Consider the following 16,540-nt stretch of genomic DNA (forward strand, 5'->3'; position numbering starts at 1 on the left):
CAATTGCCATCTTTCTTTTTTTCACATATCCAATTGAAATGGGATTTAATCACAAGTGAGTTGGATAGGTTTCTTTAGAAACCAAGTAAAAATAATGAGCTAATTGTGACACCTGAGAGTCCAGCCCTGTGGACAGAGATGTGAATATTTACAATGTACTCAATATAAGTTTAGAAGGACAGTTGTCAAGATAAGAAAGGCCTTTAGGAAAAAGAAGTCAGTCACAGCATATTATTCTCTAACAAAAATTATAATAAAGTGTAACACCACTTTGCTGTATACCTGAAACTAACATAATATTGTGAATCAACTATATTCCAATATAAAATAAAAATTAAATTAAAAACTATAAAGCACCTAGGTTGATGTTTTCCTGATGGGTGTGAAATAAACTGTGAGATAAATATATTTACATATTTTAATTGGAAGGCAAAACAAATTAAGATGAAATGAAAAAGAATGATGCTATAATTGTTATAGACAGAAGCCCCTTTAATTTGTGCTTGGAACCGGCTTTCTAAATTTCATTTTAAATTAGACTGTAAGGTGAAAAATATAAACTGAACTGATATAGAAAAAAAAAGTAGCATCAAACACATTGTTTGTCCTTTCAGAAATATTTTTCAGCATGAAAGAGGTACATATAATCTTTCCACAGCACTTAACCTATACATTGTGTGACCAGCAGTTTCAACATCGTTGACAGTTATTATACACATGAATTAAAGTTTTCTCGTCTCCAATTTAACCTTCACCAGTCTGACAGTTATTTTCCTAAACAATGCATCTGATCATGTCACATTTCTGTTTAAAAGCCTTCAATGGCTCCCACCTTGTTGCAGAACAAATACTTAATTTCTTGACAGGCCCTATAAAGACATTAGCGGTTTGGCTCCCCGATCTGTTTCTCTAACCTCAAGCCAGCCCCTCTCTCACATCCTTTCTTCGCTCCAGGTATTGTGTCCTGCATGCGGCCACATCGACATTGCTCCCATACTCCAAACCTTCCCTTGTCCAACGTCCTCATACAAAGCCGGGCCCTTCCCCTGCCGGTCCTATTCCCCGATTTCTGCTCCTTGATCTCATGCGACTTCTTCAGGATCCTTCCCAGAGAGCATCTCTTCATGGACAACTGACCACAAGCTTGCCATTCTCTTCCCTCTCTGAGTTGCCACAGATTCAAATGCTCTATGAATTGTTGATTTCCACAGGTAGGTACCAGCCCTACTGTCCTCTTGGCACTCTGGATTCTTTATCTGTGTATCTCTTCAACATTTCCCCATGGATGTTTAATAAGCATCCATGAAAATTAAAATACCTAAAACAAACCCTCCCCTCCCAACATGCCCTTCTTCCCAATCTCAGTTCATCTCCCTTTGCTGGCTGCCTTCCAGCCATGCTGGCCTCCTGGTTCTTTCCTCAAAAGCCATTCATGTTCCTGCCTCAGGACATTTGCAATTTTCTTTGCCTCTGCCAAGAACATCCTTCTCCCTAGCCACTGGGCCCCCCCATCAAGTCCTCCAGGCTTTGACTCATCTACTAAGTAAGGCTTTCCTTGACCTCTATCTAAAATGGATTCAATGACTCCTGCATCACCACCCCTGCTCCACACACCTTTCCCTGTCCTATTTTCCCTATAGTTTTTTTTTTATCACTTTTTTATAGGCTGTATATTTTATTACAGGCATGATGGATGAGCTCTGCACCAAAGTTCAGTTCAGTGATGCTGACTGAGGAAGCTTGTTAGAAGGTGTAATGCCTGCCCTCATTTACAGAAGTGAGTAGGAGTCAGGAATCCCAGTTTCCAAGCTCCTTTCTGTGTAACTCTGACTGAGCACATTTCATAGATTTTCAAGATCCATCTTCTATAAATTAGCATTAAAGAGGATAACTGATTAAAAGTACAATAGACACTCAAGGAACCTTAGCGCAATGGCAGCTGTTGTTACTGTTTTCATCATTAGCTAATTTAATTTTTATTTTTTAAAAATTAATATCTTAAATTTATTTAGCTGTGCTGGGTCTTAGTTGTGGCACAAGGGATCTTCAATCTTTGCTGTGATCTTCAATCTTTGCATGAAGGATCTTTAGTTGCAGCATACAGGATCTATTTTTCTGACCAGGGATCAAACCTGGACCCCCTGCATTGGGAGCTCAGAGTCTCAGCCACTGGACTAAGTTCCTCTTTAGCTAATTTTATAGTAGCATGTGATTTAGGGGGTTGTTCCCTAAACACTTCAAGCCTAGAAAGAAACTTGTTGCTAAATGTAAATATATATATATGTGTGTGTATATCTTTTCTTTGAAAACTAATTTCAGTTTTGAGTTCAAATTATAAATAAAATAAGTAGAAAATGAAGGCATCCTCATTATCTAAACAATTGCTAGTTTCTGTTTAAATAGAAGTCATTTATTTTTCTGACTGGTCTTACTTTTAGGCTCCAAGGCATGGCTTCATTAAATATGACTAGATGTTCAACATATCCCAAAACTGCTCCCTCTTTCAATAGATTATAAAAATCTGTAGCTTTTTAAAACTTCTATATTCATTTGAGGTTTAGATAGAGCTAGATGGTATCAGTAAAATGGAAAACAGCAATAAAGCTTTTTCATTTTCTTTCAACTATTACAGGGCCATAGTTTCTGAATGAACCTTATTAGAGATTTAAAAATGACACCAGATGCTTGTTTCATTGATATTCAGTCTTGCAGCATGAAAATCTTATTTCTCTTATTTGCATATTTACTACTAATTAAATGAACTGGATAAAAATTAAGATAATGCTAGATTAAACATGGTCACAAATTATTTCCTGCTCTTCCCCTCTTGGGATTATACTTCCTCTCCTTCCTTGAATCCAGGCTGGCCTGTGGTTTGTCTAATATTAAGTCTTCCAACATGAAAATCTTATTTCTCTTATTTGCATGTGAAAGAAAGTAAAGTTGCTCAGTCATGTCCGACTCTTTGCGACCCCATTGACTGTAGCCTACCATGATCCTCCGTCCATGGGTTTTTCCAGGCAAGAGTACTGGAGTGGGTTGCCACTTCCTTCTCCAAAGGATCTTCCCAACCCAGGGATCGAACCTGGGTCTCCTGCATTGTAGGCAGACGCTTTAACCTCTGAGCCAGCAGGGAAGTCCACCAGGGAAGACTTATTTGCATATCTACTGCTAATTAAATGAATTGAATAAAAATTAAGAAGATGCTAGATTAAACATGGTCACAAACACTTCCTGCTCTATATTGTGGAAGTATATATCCTCTCTTTCCTTGAATCTAGAGTGGCCCTGTGACTTGCCTTGACCAAGGGGATATGAAGGTCCTGACAAGTGTAACTTCCAAGTCTGTTGCTTCTGCTCTTCCCCTCCTGGACTGGCTAGACTGCCACAAGAAAACAGGATATCCTGCCACATTAGCCAAGAGAAGGAGGGCTGAATCACCTGCAGACAGCCCTGTCAGCTGTCCAGCCAGGCTAGTGAGACAATCTGGGACCACGTGATCCCAGCAGAGACTCCAAGTTCATGAGTGACCCTTGCAGGAACCAATCAAAAATACAGAAATGTCATCAATAGGGACTTCCCTGGTGGTCCAGTGGTTAAGACTTTGCCTTGCAATGCAGGGAGCGTGGGTTCATTTCCTGGTTGGGGCGGTAAGAGCGCATAAGCCTTGCGGCCATAATGCCAAAACATAAACACAGAAACAATATTGCAACAAATTCAATAAAGACATTAAAAATGGTCCACATAAAATATCTTAAAAAAAAACAAAAAAAAAGAAATGTCATCAATAGATGCTTATTGGTTTAAGTCACTAAAATTTGGGGTGGTTGTACAGCAACTGATAACTGAGGCAGCAGTTCTTAAAATAACTTAAATCACAAACATATTTTCTTAAATATGTCACTTTAATGTAAAATTTCTCTTCTATAAAGTTTAGCCAAGGCCATATAAACAGAAAAGGACCAAAATATGTATGCATGCTGAAGCAGTAAGATGAAAATTGTAACATTCTGTTCAGGCAAACACACAGGGCAATTGTTTTCATGTATCTTTTTTTTCCCCTGAAAAAAACTGGATTCATCCTATCATGGAAGAAATTTAAAAGTTGAGAGACATTACTCCAGAAGTGTATTATAAAACCAACTTTTATGTTAGTTCTCGACTAACTGAAACTATGAAGTGCCTTTTGGGTGCCTCACATTGTACCTTGATCTGTGACTCATGAGACAGGACACATACATCCTTTTACATATGACATAATTAGGAGGGAGAAATATTGAATTACTTAAGGGATAAATAATTCTAACCTCTAACACCTATAGGTCAAAACTGGAATGTAATAGATCTTCAGAAGAACAAGAGAGGCCTGGGGTTTGGAGGAGAGTGAGAAGGTTTGGGACAGGGCAAAGGTGGCTGGAGAAGATGGTGATAGGGTGAAGATTTCAAGAGATGAGAAGTCACAACTGTCACAATGGATGGGGCTGGCTCTGCCTCATGCAGACACTATCTGAGGGGCAAGCAGAGAGGAGGCTGGTAGGCAAAATGAAATTAGATTTAATTTTTAGGAAAGAAGTTTTACTTTTTTCTCCTAATCTGCCACGACTCTATTTTGTGGAGCTAAATATATCTTTGACTATGTGGACATGCAAATATGAGATTGTGTGAGTGTGTGTGAATACAAGTGTATGTGAGAGGGTGTGGGGCTTATTTAATTGCAAACCACCATCACCACCACCAAGAAGGCTTTAACTGATTGAATTCAGCCAATATCCCATTGGCTTCAGTGATGGAATTCTTTTATTTGTTCAAACTCAGATGTCTTACTAAAAGGATATGAGATGGCTTACAGAACACACACAAAGAACTGAGAAGAAAATATATGAATACATCAAGAAAGAATAAAAACAGGGAGTGATAATAAGGTTAAGCTGGGGAAGTCGTTTTTAAAAACAACAACGATTTATTTAACTAAACTTAACCTTCACCGGCGCCTCAGTGCATGTTGTCAAAACATCCTCAATGTCAACTTCCTTGGAAGCCAGCGGCACCTCAGAGCAAGCAGCACTCAGGTTTCCTGCCTGAGCGGCTGTGATGGAGCCTAGGACATCTTGTCAAAATTCCAAACTTCCAGCTTTGAAAATCGGTAAACAATTGTAAGGAAAAAAAGAAATATTTTTTTTCCCCCTTAAATCCTAGGCAAAACACTTCATGGTATTATTTTCAAGAGATTTCCAGTTGTTGTTTTAAAAGACAATAGTTTTATTAACTTGAGTTTTAACCTGTAAAATTCCTGGCCTAGAGAGCATCCTATTTCCTGCCTGGAAGAAGAAGGCTGTAGGATGCAAGGTGACCTTTGCAAGAGGCACCCATATGTCTCCCAGCAGGATGATTTTGCCACTATTACTAATCATTAAAATGCTTGCTCCTTGGAAGAAAAGCTATGACAAACCTAGACAGCATATTAAAAAGCAGGGACATTACTTTGCCAAAAAAAGGTCCATCTAGTCAAAGCTATGATTTTTCCAGTAGTCATGTATGGATGTGAGAGTTAGAATACAAAGAAAACTGAGTGCCGAAGAATTGATGCTTTTGAACTGTGATGCTAGAGAAGACCCTTGAGAGTCCCTTGGACTGCAAGGAGATCCAACCAGTCCATCCTAAAGGAAATCAGTCCTGAATATTTATTGGAAGGACTAATGCTGAAGCTAAGCCCAATACTCTGGCCACCTGACACAAATAACTGACTCGTTAGAAAAGGCCCTGATGCTGGGAAAGATTGAAGGCTGAAGGAGAAGGGGACGACAGAGGATGAGATGGTTGGATGGCATCACCAACTCAATGGATATGAGTTTGAGCAAGCCCCAGGAGTTGGTGATGGACAGGGAAGCCTGACATACTGTAGTCCATGCGGTCACAAAGAGTTGAACAAGACTGACCGACTGACACAACAACTGAATCATTATTGCAGTCATAATGTAGAATATTTCTATCATACCAGAAAGTTCCCTTTTGCCAATTTGTAGTTAATTACTTTCTTTTACCTTAACCTTTGGTGATACTGACCTTTTGTTCATTATTTCAATTTTGCCTTTTCTAGAATTTCATGCAAATGGAATTATTTATTCTGTACTCCTTGTTGTCTGACATCTTTCATTCAGTGTGGTGCTTTTGGGATTTATCCACATTGTTGCAAGTATTGATGGTTTGTTCCTTTTCCTGGCTGAGAAATATTCCTTTTTGGGATATGGCATAATTTGTTTATCTATTCACCAGTTGACAGACACTCCTTCCCTTAACCTAAGTTTTGGATATAACAAATAAAAATAGTATGGAAAGTCAGGTAAAAAAATAAAAATATTAGATTACTTTTAAAAAAAAATCAGACATTAAGTTTTTTAAAATCACTTTCAGTATTTTCCCTGAGATAAACTGGAACACACTCCCTTTTTTCCTGTTATAGTATTTAAAACAAGGCAAGAAAGTATCTATGTCTACACTTATACCTATATCTCCTCCAGCACATGACTGTGGCTATCTGGGTGTATAATATGCTATCGAGTTCTTCAGTAGAATCACCCAACGCCATAGCATTATCCCTGAACTGGCTATTTCCCTGGCTGGGTGGGGAAGCCAGGCATTTACCACCTTCATTCAGTGTGAATCTTGTAATATCTTTTGCACAGAGGAAATATCTTGCCTGATGGGAATGTGATTCAGGTCACCTGACTTCAGTTTTAAGAGTTATGTGATGTTATGTGAAAGATGGCTGCAGTTGGCTTGATTGGTACTCTTTTGGAAAACAAAAGCTCTTGGAATTTTTTTTTCTAAGACAAAAAGGGCAATACAAGCACAAGTCTTGAACTCCTATTAATAGTCCCTGCAAGCGCAGCAGCGAAGCCAGTGCATGCCTGTTTCCAAGTGCTTCTGAAATGACAGAGTGCTTTCAAACAGCACTGGGTAGTGCATTTTTCCAATGCCAATGCATGCTGGTGCTGCCGGGCCCTGTCAAATACATAATATTGAAATGCCCAACTGGACACCTATTGGCTACAATGTTCTTGGCTGTTTTCCACCCATCATGTCCTGATATAAAATCTACTTAGAGTAGCAAGTCTATTCTTAGGTGCTTCTTGCAGTGAACACTAACTAAATGATTGGAAGCTATGAAAACAGGTAGGGATGGTGAGAGGATAATGGGGTGGAGGGCTGTGTAAAATCCCATAGGAACAACCTCTGACAAGACAGGATACCTTCCCTTGCTTCAGCAGTGACCAGGATGAGGATCTCTACCTGAACAACAAGGCTTAAATGAAACCTACCCTTTCTGGAGCCCTTCATGGGTGGTCATTTTCAATTCTTTCTTAATAATATCTATTTTGTACACAATGCTTTTCAAAGCACACTGCAAACCTTCTGGGAACAGAAAAAGTGCCCAAGTGGTTAATTTTCTTTCTCTGTTCCCAGCGCACAAGAACTAGAAAAAGAAAGTACAGGTTAGGCTTTTGCTTTCTCTCTCTCATTTTATTCCTCATGACCAAACATCTGTCAACCAGGTTTCTAACAACAAACTGATCACATACCCCATTCCAAGACACTTTCACTTTTCTGGTGAAGAAACACTTTTTCCCCCCACCCTAGTATTAAGTGTATCCCCAGTCTCCCATTTATACACCATCACTGGCTCCCCAAACCTTCCTGAGCCTGACCCTGGATGATAGTCCCCACCATCAGCCAGCTGGGATCACCTTCTTTCCCAACTGTCAAGCTTCAGTGCGGACTACAAGCCAGGGCTCTCCATATGGGGTGCGGATGCATACAAAACTGAGGAACTCAGCTTTTTTTTCTAGTTCTGTACAAAGAAAGGTAGATCCTACAATCACAGATGGCATCAGAGTGGGAAATGAAGAGCACAAGGTTCTTAGGGATGAGGATGGGACCAAAAGCTGATTTCCAAAATGCAGGTACAGAGTAAAATTAAAGAGAAATGTCCAGTCACATGGATGCTTTCCTGCAAAACTGTCATGGAATGAAACTTGTGACCCTCATCACTATTCGTTATTGAGAGCAACTCTCTTAATTCCTGCCAGCAATTAAAGAAACGGGCAAACTAAAGAAGCTAAGTCCATGCTAAGTCACTTCAGTTGTGTCTGCTCTCTGTGACCCCGTGGACTGTAGCCCACCAGGCTCCTCTGTCCGTGGGGATTCTGCAGGCCAGAGTACTGGAGGGGCTGCCACACTCTTCTCCAGAGGCTCCTCCTGACCCAGGGGTCAAACCGCTGTCTCTTATGTCTCCTGAACTGGTAGGTGGGTTCTTTACCACCAGTGCCACCTGGGGAGGCCAAGGAAGCTGCACCCAGGAGTAATGACTATCATTTACAATTGACCATGAGAAATAAACACAGTTTTCATATGTGTTCCGACAGATCAGTTTACTTCATTTGTGGATTCTCAAAGATGCGATCTCAAAGGTACCCAGACAAGCATTTTTGTAATCCAACATAACTCTCTTCTAGTCAGGGTATCTTAGGAAGAATTTCTAAGTTTTCTGTTACTTCAAACAAATCTAAACAGCAGAAACAGAAGTCTCTTGTGACGAACAAAGCCAGCTCAACTCTGGAAAACACTTCTTTGCCCCAGGTCAACCAACAGTGCCAGGTCTAAGCTGCAAAGAATAATGATGCAAATACGAGAGAAGCAAGTGGTGTACCTTCAGGGTGAGGAACAGTGGATATATGAAAAGAACAAGCAAGGCCAAAGCTATTTGGCAGAGCTCTAGCTTTGGAACTATGGGCTTGGGACTCTGCTAAGTGGTATTTAAATATTTAAATATCTGTACCTATGGTTAGTTGTATTTTGCTTTTTCCTTAGATAATCTGTAGCAATTGCCCCAACAGTAACATTATCAGTTTCCTTGAGGAATCTTAGATCTAGAGATTAGATTTAAATTCGGTTATTTACTCAGATTTTCTGTGGAAAATCTCTTTTCCAAAGAGATCATTACAAAGTGGCCACACTCCTTACATTTGGTGACAGAGGGCAATAAAAATTAACAAAAGGAAAAAAATGTCAACAAAAGTTATGTTGTCATTTTATTAAAATGTGGCTAAAAATACTGGTAAACAACATACTAAACTAAACGCTCCCTGGATGACCAATGATTATAAATAGACTCAGACACATCATTCTCAACATTCAGAGTGCTATACTGCAGAGTGAAGTAGTACATGGAAAATGCAGATATCAAGTCAGATATATATGTAATTTCCCAGAAGTTAGTGCTATATAGAAAAAAATCCCTGAAATAAACTCCAAACAATAAACTATTCAAAAACACTTCAGCAGCAGTAATTCCATACAAATATAAATGTGCTATATAAGTGTATTCACACACTTTTCAGCAAGACTTAACTTTCATACAAAATTACGTTAAAAGCAGAAAATCGATTTGTGTGATTACTCAACGGAATATTTTAAGTGGATTCCAAGTTGCAGCCATTTTAAAAGGCACATCTTTACAAGTTACTTTATTACACTTTATTATGGTTAAAGAAAAGGAACATTAAGGACTCAATGCTGCCAATTCAATGCTGGAGATGTGAATTTTGTTGGCATCATCTGTTATGCAACTAACATTAGCAAGATCAGCAATTAATCTTGGAAAAATTCCCCAAACAAAAAACTGATGTGGAGTTTCAAATCTATGATAGAAAGCAATATCTGTAGCATTCTGCATTAACCTGACAGTCATTAGCTTCAAAATCTGATAAGATACCCTGAAATAAATCCTTTATTCCCACAGCATTAACTGTGGCACACCCATGTCCCTATGTATAATGCAATTGAAGTTGATGTCATTGATGTTTAGGACAGTATTAAAGTGAAAAGTGAAAGTGAAGTTGCTCAGTTGAGTCCGACTCTGCGACCCCATGGACTGTAGCCTACCAGGCTCCTCCGTCCATGGGATTTTCCAGGCAAGGATACTGGAGTGGGTTGCCATTTCCTTCTCTGGGGGATCTTCCCAACCCAGGGATTGAACCCAGGTCTCCCACTGCAGGCAGAGGCTTTACTGTCTAAGCCACCAGGCAAGCTAGGCCATTAAAGTGAAGATAGAGCTAAATAATGATATATCAAGTTTTACATTTTTCTTCCTCTCCTTCTCCTCCTCCTTCTTCTTGTTATATTACTTGGTGATTGGTTATGTCTGTAACTGTACATTATATTTTGTTCTCGTCATTTATTCGCTAAGTCATGTCCAACTCTTGCGACCCCATTGACTGTAGCCTACCAGGCTCCTCCATCCATGGGATTCTCCAGGCAAGAATACTGGAGTGGGTTGCCATTTCCTTCTTCAGGGGATCTTCCTGACTCAGGAATTGAATCCAGGTCTCCTGCATTGCAGGAGATTCTTTACTGGCTGAGCTACAAGGAAAGCCCATATACTATTTTTTAGTAGATATTTTGGTTAAAATATAAAATAGTCATTCTCAAAGTAGATGTACTAATTAGATATTAAAAGTGCAGGGTTCAGAGCAAGAAGCAGAGCTCAAATTCTTGTTTTCTAACCTGTAGGCTTTAGGGTGGCTTTTTTCCTGGACCACTAGTTCCTCATATGACATATATAATATATACTTACAATAATAAAGAATAACCTCCTTATGGGACTTCTGTGCCATACCAGCTTCCCTGGTAGCTCAGCTGGTAAAGAATCCGCCTGCAATGCAGGAGACCCCGGTTTGATCCTTGGGTTGGGAAGATCACCTGGAAAAGGGAACAGCTACCCACTCCAGTATTCTTGCCTGGAGAATTCCACGCACAGAGGAGCCTGGTGAGATACAGTACATGGGCTTGCAAAGAGTCGGACATGACTGAGTGATTAAGCACAGCATAGAGACTTCTGTGAAGATTAAAGGTCTTGATATATAAAAAGCACTAGAGCTATATATGACACATGGCAAGAGAGCAGTTTCTAATAGCTGCTCTCATTTAGTGGAGAACATCACAACATTAAATTGTGTTTAGTTCTTGTCCTCTCTCTCTCGAGAGGAAGTAGTAGAGATGGGGATCAAGAGGTCATTAATTTGTCCACAGTGTTTACAGAAGGCCTTCTTGATGCTGAAGGTGTGACCAGCAAACCATATGGCACATCCATGCATCTCCAAGGAAATCCTCCTTCATGGTCTCAGCAACTAAATTATTTCAGCATAACTGCTTTTCTGATGTATTTGGCTTGTGTGAATTATGCAATAATGTTAACTTGTCAGCATTTATCTTAGGGGAGGCAGTTTTCTCTTGTGGCACATTCCAGGGACAAAAGAAAAACAAACTGAATGAAACTCAGTCTTCCAGAGGTAATGATCAATCAAATGATGTACTATATATGGTCAGGAAAAAGAAATGTGATGGCAACTTATGCCTCAAGCGAAAATACTGTTTCATTAATTATTTTTTATTTTTATTCACTGCTTTTATTTTACTCAAAAGTAATAAACCCATGTCTGGGGAAAAGTTTGACAGTGACTTGTTCTGATAAAAAACATTTAATACTATTCCATGATTTTTAAATTGGCTTATCATTTTTTGAAAATAATAAAAGCAGGGAAAATTTGTCTCTCATTTAAAACTTGTCAGCTACAGGAAACATGTTGTTGAAGCAGATAGACAGTGCTGAGCAGGATTATTTGGCAGTACAGGAAACAGACACATGTCATGTGCTCTGAATACCCAATTTACGAATCGACCAAATCAACAACATCTATAACATGATGGTAGAAACTATTTGACTTTTGCTTTGACAGAAGACCCATGTGGGGGCCTCTGGAGATGGAGATCAGTCACAGCGATCTCGGCCAGGGTGACATCAGAGATGATAAACTCACATTACACTGATTTTATAGTAAAGATTTATGTTTCTGTATCAAAGGTCTTATATCCAGTCTGCTTTCTCTCCTAAAAAAATAGGTAAATTAAAAGTATGAAAATTCTTTTCCCGTTCTAACATAACCACTATTTTGAAGAAAATGCAAATGCCATGTATTTCAAATGAGTATACTCTTTAGAATAAGAAATGTTTGTTTTTATGTTAAATAATGGAAAATTTCCAATATACACAAAAGTAGAGATAATGAACTCCATTACATAGCTTCATACAAAACTGCCAATGTAAGGCAATCTTATTTCATCTAAATCTCCATCTACTCCTCCCTATTTTGGATTGTTTTGGAGCAAATCCCAGTTTTGCTTAAATAGCCACTTATAACCACTTATAACCATTTAAATAACCACTATATCAATATCACATCTAAACAGTTGACAAAGATTCCCTGAGGTTTGCTTATGACATTTCTCTGATTATATCATAACTGTTATTTTATGGTTGGTTTGTTCAAGTCAAACATGCGTTTGACCTTAGTTCTCCTTAAAAATAGGCTCTCCCTTTTCCTTTTTTTTTTTGTAGATCTTAATTTATTTAGCACATGTAAATTTCTCATAAGCTTTTCTACCAATGGTTTTTGACAGTGATTGATGATCCCCACTCAAGTTCATATTTCATTTACAGGTTAAAAAAGGGGTGATTCCAAATTTACCATTCTTTCTAAGTTAGCTGGATTTCTTCTAAAAAGAACATTTCTTTTATCAATTACGTGGTACAACCCAAGGTATAATTTGCAAAGGAAAGGCAGAAAAAAATTCTTTCCTTTATTTACCAGTTTTCATAATATTACGTTGAGTACCTAGTATTCTTTGAAAAGTACTAATTTTTTAGTATTATCACAAATCCACAGAACTGTAACACATTTAATGTATTTCAATTATATATGAATATACTTTTTGATTTTCAAATCGTTCCATCTCTAACTTGTGGAAGTCCATTCAAGTTGAATCCAAATCATTTTGACATGACCCGTCTCTGTATTCCTCAGCACAAGATACTCAAGGCTCATTCTGAACATCTCCAGTTCCATATCTGAAGCCAGTCATTTCTATAGGAGTGATTCTGTTCCTTAAATGGCAGATGATTTTTGGAGACCAGAATCTGAATGCCTGAGATGCTCACTGCTATTAGGTTAATTGTCTTTCATGAATAAGCTCTGCTTTGCAGAGTCAGAGGTAATAGTAATGTCACCAATAAAAGTAACATTTGACTAGCACCTTCTATGTTGTGTAAATGTGTAAAAAGTCTGCAGAGTACAATAGTTTCTGTTATTTGAAAAAACTGCCTGTATAAAAATAAAATTTGAATTCACATCTAGAGTCAAGTTCAGCATAATTTAATAACATATGAAGAAGTATAAGGAAATGTTTTATATTAAATTTAAATAAATATGAAATAAGGTTTGCAAAGGAAAGGACCTAGTAATGCCTGAAAGATGATAGATGTTTAATAATGTTGATTGTTTATCTCCTTTCACCTTTCCCTACATTTGGAAAATGTACTGGAGCCATACTTTGAGTAATATTTAAGTTTAATTCTTGATTTACCCCAATTTCCTATTTAATCCTCATCTTCAACTTCAGTTTTTATAATCTGTAAAAATACCGAATCACTATGCTGTATACCTGAAACTAATATAATACTGTAAATCAACTATACTGAAAAAAATTAAAAGTTAAATAAATGTGCTTTGTGATAATAACTAAAGTACCTTTATGAGCACCTACAGAGAGTGGTAGCAAAACAGGAACTTATTGCTAATCTCTAATGTAAGGTTATCTATCTTGAAGATGACTAAATGATAATATAAAATGAGGAAATATTTCTTGGATGCTAACTATATGTTGGGAACATATTGGGCTGGCCAAAATTTCTTTCTGTTTTTCCATAACATCTTACGGAAGAACTCAAACAAACTTTTCTGCCAACCAAACATATCTACAGATAGCTATTTGCCCACTGTTCATAGAACTTTTTGCCTCAATTCTCTCCAATTGTTCCTAAGTCTTTGAGGCACCTGGAGAAACCTTTGGAGTCCTCATTATAGTTCTCCGCATCCATCTTGCCCTTGGAGCCTCGTCCTAGCATGCACAGCTGGGGGATCTGTCCAGATGCTGGAGCTGTCTCCACTTTGTCTCATGGCTGACTGAGGCAGTTGGTCTTACAGTTTGAGATCAGAGGCCACAGCAAGGTAACTTAAACAGCTGAAGAATTTGGGGAATAGAAGAATTTGGTCAACAGGGTTAAATGATCAGGAAAACAGGATGAAAGGATATGGATGCCGTGAAATCTTAACTGAATAAAATGGCCTATAAACAGTGGAGACATGGGGGGAGGGGACTATCACTTCTAAGAATGGAAGTAGTGTTAAAAAGACATTTGTTCGTCTTTTTGAATAAAGTTCACCCAATCAAGCAAGTAAAATGAGACTTTGTGATTATTTAAATGTGATATGGTTTATTTAAATAACTTCCTCTGAATCACTGAATTTCACCTGCATGTGGGTAGGGGCTAACCAAGTATAAATTTCTGGAAGAAAGGCCTCTGCTCAAGCAAGCTGTGTTCCATAGCTGAGCATTTTCTAGACTCAGAGATGCTTCTGAGTTAGAACTGAAATTTACAGGTTCCTAAGCAATTGTGCTTGAGCCTAATTGCTTATATTTGCTCTTTATAGTCTAGAAATACAATCCTTATAAACCAATCTAATAGATATTTAAAAATGCAAAACATAAGCACAAATGACTAATTATTGGTTAATTTTTTATTTTTAATTCTGGACCATCATTTCTGCCAAATCACTGAGGCCAGTAGTAAAGACTTTTGAATGTTTTTTTTGGAGAGAACAATCTTCAGCTATTTTATATGGATCACAAATGATTGGCAAGAGATGCATTTGAATCTAGACCAAAACTGAAACATTTTCTGTTATTGAAATGCTGCCAAATATTTAAATAGGGAAGATTTGTGCTAGAGAGTATTATGGTTTTCACACACGTTCACTACACTCTAAGCACCTCCTCCCTTCCCTCTACTGTCATTCTTGCTCACACAAGAATGTATACAAATAGAAAAATATTAATGGTGTATACAAACTAACTGTGACAGAGAATCAATGGCTGAATTCGTCAATTACGAATACATCACTAACTGAGCTCTTCCTTAAACTCAACCTTAGGTTAACTCAAGTTGAAAACAAAACTATTCATATAACCAGTGAGGCTAAATGAATTATTGATACAATAGCCAATACCACTGGCAGCATTAATTCCTTCTGCCTTGTTCATCTTTTCCATGTTGATATCCCTCAGATTTCCTATGTTCTCATCCTATACCTACTGTCTGAGTGATCTCAGTCAGACCTACAGATCTGGCTGACACCTATATACACTTGTGGCTCAGCTGGTAAAGAATTTGTCTGCAATGTGGGAGACCTGGGTTCGATCCTAGGGTTGGGAAGATCCCCTGGAGAAGGGAAAGGCTACCCACTCCAGCATTCTGGACTGGAGAATTCCATGAACTGTATAGTCCATGGGGTTGTAAAGTCGGACACTACTGACTTTCATATATATATATATATATATATATATATACTGATGGCTCCCACATCTTATTTTCGGTCTTTCTGTTTCTCTTAACAGATGTGCACACTCAGCTGCTCATTGGCTTTTTCCAATTGATAATTCATAATCATACATAGCTCAAAGTATTAAATTATATTTACCAACAGCATCCTTCCCCAACATTTTCCCTTCTTTGTCCTCTCACTCAAAGAACGACATTATTGTTGTCCAACCACCTAAGCCCCAAACTTAGCTATAGTTTTCACCTTCTTCGTTCTCTTTGGTATTCAGCTGGCTCCCTAGTTCATAAATTCAACCTCATTAGCATTGCTCAAATCCACTCCTTCATTCTCTCCACCCCTGCCACGCTACTGCCTTAGGACAGGCTTTTATCAATCCTTCTTCAAACTGTTGTAACAGAGTCCTAAATTACTTCTCCCTCTACCAGTCTTTCCTGAAACCCACATGAGCATCTATACCACTGTGAAGGTTTATCTTTCTACCAGGGGAATCTTTCAAGTGCTTTCCACACAGTCAGAACCACATGCAAGTTATATAGCTCCAGCTTCAGTACCCGTGGCTCACTCATGAAACATAATTGTGCAGTTTTCAGAAAACTGCTATCAGGAGTTCCTCTGAACAGACTGTTCTTTCTACAAGAATGCCCACTCTCTCCTTACTGGCCTAATGTGTACTTTGAACTTCAATATTCAGATGAACTTTTAAACTCAGATACAGTGATATTTCTTTCAAAGAAGCCTTTCCTGTCTCACCTGTGAGTTACAAGTCCTGCCTCTCTCTCCTTACGGTATTCTTACAAATTTATATTTCAATATCACATGAAATGTAGTAGCTGCATTCCTTGTTCTGCTTCTCTATTAAACCACAAAGATGGTGACTCTGTATCTTTGATTCTGCATTCCCATGTCTAAAAAACTCAAAATTTCTGGTCTCAATTCCTCTTTATACTATTAAAATTACTGAGTACACAAAAGATTATTTGTTTATGGGACTATATATTAACAATATTTACCATACTTAAAGTTAA

At 38.1% G+C, this 16,540-nt stretch overlaps 1 protein-coding gene and 1 non-coding gene across 10 annotated transcripts in view; both read right to left on the reverse strand.

The window, feature by feature from the left end:
* CHRM3 (cholinergic receptor muscarinic 3) overlaps positions 1–16,540 on the reverse strand; it is a 540,213-nt gene that overhangs the window by 168,635 nt on the left and 355,038 nt on the right. The gene's annotated exons all lie outside the window — the stretch shown is intronic.
* On the reverse strand, positions 3,065–3,136 carry TRNAC-ACA (transfer RNA cysteine (anticodon ACA)). Its single transcript has one exon. It is a non-coding gene; the product is annotated as a tRNA-Cys (tRNA).

This window comes from Odocoileus virginianus, chromosome 7 (genome assembly GCF_023699985.2).
Source record: "Odocoileus virginianus isolate 20LAN1187 ecotype Illinois chromosome 7, Ovbor_1.2, whole genome shotgun sequence".
Classification (NCBI taxonomy): Eukaryota; Metazoa; Chordata; class Mammalia; order Artiodactyla; family Cervidae; genus Odocoileus; species Odocoileus virginianus.